The sequence below is a fragment of the Ruditapes philippinarum genome, unplaced genomic scaffold, assembly GCF_026571515.1.
Source record: "Ruditapes philippinarum isolate M1 unplaced genomic scaffold, ASM2657151v2 ctg14215_1_1_1_1, whole genome shotgun sequence".
Classification (NCBI taxonomy): Eukaryota; Metazoa; Mollusca; class Bivalvia; order Venerida; family Veneridae; genus Ruditapes; species Ruditapes philippinarum.
This window is the reverse complement of record NW_026860342.1, coordinates 27,061-33,723: the sequence shown is the minus strand read 5'-3', so window position 1 is coordinate 33,723 and position 6,663 is coordinate 27,061.

The following is a 6,663-nucleotide window of genomic DNA, read 5'->3' as shown; positions in this document are numbered from 1 at the left end:
GTGTCAGCCCAAGGTCAAGATCACAATTGAAGGTCAAATAACAAACAACTAAATATTAGACAGTATGTCGTTTCCACTCTGTAAGTCCTACACTTATTGAAAGATTTTCTTCAATCTTGGCTCAAATGTTCACCACAACAACGTAATGTGCAGAAGCCATGTTACCCTTTTGCCGACTTAAGGTCAAGGTCAAACTTGAAGGTCAAACATTGACTTAGAAAATATTCTTAAATTTTAACATGTATTTGAATATTTCTGAAACTAGAAAAAGTATTTGATTAAAACTTGAAATATTTATGAAGAGTCACAATTAAGATATGCAGGTCAAGTTTCATAACTCTGTATTGAATTTTGACAAAGTTATGCCCCTTTTTAAACCTTCAAATTTTAGACAATATGTCGTGTCCGCTCTACAAGTCGTATACTAATTGAAGAATTTTCTTCAAACTTTACTCAAATGTTCACCTTAACAAAGTTATGTGCAGAACCCATGTTATTTTTGTGCCGATTTAAGGTCAAGGTCACACTTTAAGGTAAAAATTTGACTTAGAAAATGTTCCTAAATTTTAGCATGTATACAATATATATTTATACTATTACCTGTACAATTTGTCTTTTTTCATCAGAGATAATTTCTTTTTATGTTTATGTATTTGTGCCACTAAAGTTATTCCCTTAACCACCTTTCCAAGTCATCTTCTGTCAAGAATATTTGTGGGGGTATGAATCGCATTTAGCGATAGTTCTTGTTTCATTTGGTTGTTAAATATGTACATTTGTTACACACTTTAAAACATTTGTTTTTGTTTACATCTAAAACCACTGGTAGAACTACTTTCAATTTGTATTAAACCTGACATTTTTATGTATTAAGTTGAGGTGTTCCAATTGGCAGATTCCAGTAACTGTCAAAAGCCCTATCTCCTTCGTTGACCACACCCATTTGCAAAGGCTTTAAAATACTGATAATTACTATGCCCCCATTTCGAAGAAAAGGGGGTATATTGCTTTGCACTTGTCGGTCCGTCGATTCGTAGACCAAATGGTTTCCGAGTGATAACTAAAGAACCCTTAGGCCTAGGAACTTCAAACTTGGTATGGTTATTGGTCATGACCAGTAGATGACCTCTAATGATTTTGGGGTCAAGGGGTCAAAGGTCAAGGTCACATTGACCTTGTAAGCGAAAACGGTTTCCGATCAATAATTAAAGAGCCTTAAGGCCTAGGAACTTCAAACTTGGTATGGTGATTGGTCATGATCAGTAGATGACCCCTATTTTGGGGTCAAGGGGTCAAAGGTCAAGGTCACATTGACCTATTAAGCAAAAACGGTTTCCGATCAATAACTAAAGAACTTTATGGCCTTGGAACTTCAAACCTGGTATGGTGATTGGTCATGATCAGCAGATGACCCCTATTGATTTTGGGGTCAAGGGGTCAGACGTCAAGGTCACATTGACCTCTTGGGTAAAAACAGTTTCTGATCAATAACAAAAGAACCCTGAGGCCTATGAACTTCAAACTTGGTATGGTGATTGGTTATGACCAGCAGATGACCCCTATTGATTTTAGGGGTCAAAGGTAAAGGTCACATTGACCTTGTAGGTAAAAACGGTTTCCGATCAATAACGAAAGAACCTTTAGGCCTAGGGACTTCAAACTTTATATGGTGATTGGTCATGATCGGTAGATGACCCCTATTGATTTTGGGGTCAAAGGTCAAGGTCACATTGACCTCTTAGGTAAGAACAGTTTCCAATCAATAACTAAAGAACCCTTAGGCCTAGGAACTTCAAACTTAGTATGGTGATTGGTCATGACCAGCAGATGACCCCTATTGATTTTGGGGTTAAGGGGTCAAAGGGCAAGGTCACATTGACCTTGTAGATAAAAATGCTTTCCAATCAATAACTTAAGAACCCTTAGGCCTAGGAACTTCAAACTTTGTATGGTGATTGTTCATGACCAGCAGATGACCTATTGATTTGGGGTCAAGGGGCCAAAGGTCAAGGTCACATTGACCTCGTAGGTAAAAAACGTTTTCTGATCAATTAACTAAAAACGCTTAGGCCTAGGAACTTCAAACTTTGTATGATGATTGGTCGTGACCAACAGATGACCCCTATTGAGTTTTGGGTCAAGGGGTCAAAGGTCAAGGTCACATTGACCTTGTAAGTAAAAACGGTTTCTGATCAATAACTTAAGAACGCTTAGGCCTAGGAACTTCAAACTTGGTATGGTGATTTGTCATGACCAGCAGATTACCCCTATTGATTTTGGAATCAAGGGGTCAAAGGTCAAGGTCACATTGACATTGTAAGTAAAAACGGTTTCTGATCAATAACTAAAGAACGCTTCGGCCTAGGAACTTCAAACTTGGCATGGTGATTTGCCATGACCAGCAGATGACCCCTATTGATTTCGGGGTCAAGATTGGCTCGGCCCGGAAGATCACTTATTTTATATTGACTTACAAAGGAAAATACATTTAAGTATTCTTTTATGAATCTGCAATGCCCAGAGCTTAGATATTTGGAATGTCACATTGACCTTAACATTATATCATGAAAAAATGTAAAACATGCCCATTGGGTCAAAATTGGCCCTTTGGTCCCTTAATTTACATCGACTTATATAGTTAAATGTCTTAAAAACTCCTCGGCAGGATATATATTTGATATGAATTATCATCATCTTGTGGTCCCTTTCACAGGTTATATAAATGCCTTGAGGTCAAATTTTGCCCAGCCCACGTGTCCACGTGAATTAGGAGAGTAGGTCATCATGTAAGGCAATATGAATTCTAATTAAACTATTGATGTTTGTGTAAACTATGCTATGCTTCAACCTGTGATACCAAATCATGTATGAAGTCAACCGATTACGTTTAAAGAGTAATTTCATGTAAATATGAAATGCTAAATGCTAAAATACGCGGACTTATATTAAAGCTCTCAAGAAAAACTTGGATCATCTGCTATAAATGTTTATAATAATATTTGTAACATTTATTGCAAAAACACTCATAAAAGTCAAGCCTATTATTGACAAAGATGCCAGACTTAAACTTACATAGCCCATATCGCATGGATATCAAAAGGGTCGGCTCGTACGATTCTCAATAATCACATGAAAGTTAGGCAAATAACTTCTAGATGAATACCCCATCTGACCAGAAGAAAGAGCAAGATAAATGCGCTCAAGAATAACAGAAAATGTTTCCTAAATATGACACTCGCCGTTTTTTCCTGGTATAAAAAGCCTGTATTTTCTGCACAAACAAAAAGGAGCTACTGAATATTTTCCCCTAGAAAAGCTGGTGGCTGTCCGTATTCTCCGGATTTGGCAACCTGTGTCTATTTCCTCTTTCTTACACTGAAAAAAAAACATCTAACGGGTCATTGTAAGAAGAGTAAACTTGGTCATTGGTCATCCATGTTGGTTTACTTCACGAAGACTATTTTGAAGCATTTAGAACTGAGATTATACGTCCGAAACAGATTATATCTAAGAATTGAAACAGAACTTTTGTGAAATCTATTGACCATACTGCATTACATATTGACCCAAGCTCTGATATAGATTTATTTAGGAAACTACATTTAAGTCTTTTCCTACGAAACTTCAATGTCCAGGGCTTAGACTTTTGGCATGAACTTGTGCTTTTGCACTTATGTAATAGTTCATAAAGTCATGCCCCTAGCGTCAATATTGCCACTGTCCTAGAGTCACTTTACATAGTCTTGTATAGTAAAAATGTCTTTTACAATGCCATGAGATAAAAAAGTTTTTGGCAGGTAGCATCCCATTGTTTGGTCCTCTACAAATAATACTGAATGCACAGACATGTAGCATTGGCCAGTGGACGTCTACAAAATCTAGAGATAAACGAAATCCCTAATACACTAAATAGAAAATATTGTTAGTCATTCTTCTGGGTCAAAACTGTTGCCGTTTCTAGGGTTATTTAGTAAATGTAGGCTTATTTTGGAAAACACATTAAGTCTTTTTCTGAAACCGCAATGAACAGAGATATCATGATGACAGAGAAAGTTTTTTTATTTTTCTCTACAAAAGTTATTAAAAGCTATAAAAGGGCCCATTCTGGGGAATGAGTTAACAGAGACTTGTATAGTAAAATGTGTGATAGAACTCCTCGGAAATGTCAATAACATGACAATAATCTTTTGGCATGTGACACCACTCTTTAGTCCTTTACAAAAGTTATATAAATCATAACCCAGGGTCAAGCTAGCCCTGCCCCTTTTCTCACTTAGTTTATAAAGACTAATACAATGAATAAGAAAATACATTTTAGTCTTATGTGAATCTGCAATACCCAGAACGTAATTATTTGGCATGTAACATTGCATGGTAGACCTCTTATTATAAGACATGTCCATTGGGTCAAAGTGGCCATTCCCTTGTGCTCGTTTTGTTTACAAAGACATGTTAAGTTAAAATGTCTGAATAACTCCTCGTTAACAACTCTGGAATGTGTTTAATTCTTTTGTATGAATTAACACTTGTTGGTACTGTACAAAAGTTTTATAACTTCTCCTCAGAAACTGAAATACCATGCTAATATATTTTTGACATATAGCATTGCCGAATAGACGTCTAAAAAGTTATAAAAGTCATACCCCTGGGGTTAAAGTTGGTCCTGAATCGAGGGTCATTTAGTATATATTGATTTATTTTAGAAAACACACAGTTTATTCAAATTTACATAGTTAAAAAACTTTAAATCTTTCAAAATCTTTTTTTCCAAAACTCTATTGAGCAAAGCATAAATATTTGACATGTAACATTACTTTGTGGTCCTGTTCTTAAGTTTAGTAAGTCATTCCCTTGAGGGTCAAGCTTGGTCGCACCCGCGGGTCATAATTTATTTGGACGTTCAAAAGAACACACATTGAAGACAACTTAAATCATTATAATAAACCAATATATTAAGGAAAAATCATCATATGTGCCATTTATAACAATAAATGTGCCATGTATCATTTTGACATATATGAGCTATACAACTATTTTCTCACATGACTGTGTGTGTGTGTGTTTTTTTTAAGTTTATTTACACTGGACGCCAGCTATGCCATATGTTTCAGACTATCGGGCTCTGTTACGTCGCTGATCGTAGAGCCGCTACGGAGGATTTAGTTAAATAGCCTCTATACGTCGCTGATCTTAGATCGCAACGAAGGTCTTCTAAAGCTGTCTGTCTTCGCTGAGATTTTCTCCCCATGACCAAAATTTTCGCATCGAAGGACAAAGGAAGGCAATAGTTGAAAGGCACCTCTTGCAGGAGGCAGCAGCATTTTTTAGAGCCACATCCATCGCCGTTAGTTAGGGCACCCGTCTGGTGTGACCTATGCACTCCGAGCGACGTTCACGCCGCGAAGGGACGTCGGAGTAAATCTCACATGGTCTCCTTTGTTAATCGTTTAAAATACCGTAACTATTACGAATTTTCTCGGCAGTTTTTCTTATCCGTCTGTTAATAGACGAGAAAACCAATTAAGCCATTTCAAGCAATATGAAAGTAACAGTATTGATAAAAAGGAACATGTCATTGTTCGTTTATTAGCTCGTTTGTTTCGACTATTGCTAGTTATGGTTTCCATTCTGATGCTTTTGCAGCCCGCAAACTTAAACATTGATCATACTTGTTTTAACTATTTAATGGTTTGACTTCATAATTAAACCCAACATCCATTTGAACAAGACCTTCTAGTTATTCAGTTAACAAGATTAGTAAATGGCTAAAACCTTTATAATCAATTATTTTAATTTTGCGTGACGTTTGCTGTTCTGGCTATAACCTTGTTATCTATAATTGGACTGCCTTCATACTTGGAAACAACAATCATTTTGTCAAAACATTATTCATAAATGACATTGACCTTCAAGGTAAAGTTATTGAGTTCTTTTCTGTTTATTGTTTTCTATAATTTCTTATGTTTTGGTCGTTTTCATACTTGAACACAACTAACTTTAGGACAATGTCTGGATCTCTAGCGGTATTGATTAGCTAACAAAATGTTTAACACACTCTGAATCACAAGCGATAAAAACCAAGCTCACAAAATGTTGGATGTTGGAGACACTCGGGATCTCTAGCTATATTGATCTAGCTCACAAAAATGTTGGACACACTCGGGATCTCAAGCGATATTGACCTAGCTAACAAAATGTAGGACACTCGCAGTGTCTCTAGCGATATTAACCTAGCTCACAAACTATTGGACACACTTTGGATCTCTAGTGATATTGTCATAGCTCACAAGATGTTTAACAAACCTTTGATCTCCAGCGGTATTGTCCTAGATAACAAAATGTTGGGCACACTCAGGATCTCAAGCAATATTGAACTTGCTCACAAAATATTTGGCACACTCTGGGTCACAGCGATATTGACGTAGCTAACAAAAATGTTGAAGACACTGAGGACCTCCAGCTTTTTAGCGATATTGACTTAGAAATGGAATGAGAACATTATAATATCTGGCATGTGTACTCCTTTATATTAACCATTTCTTATGAGTTTCAACAGAGCACACAAACAATGTTACTGACAAGTCATATCGATTTTGTTTTACTCAACAGTGCTTCATGCAGAATTAAGACGCTTTGTCAAAGGGCAGAGTAGAACTGAAGCTA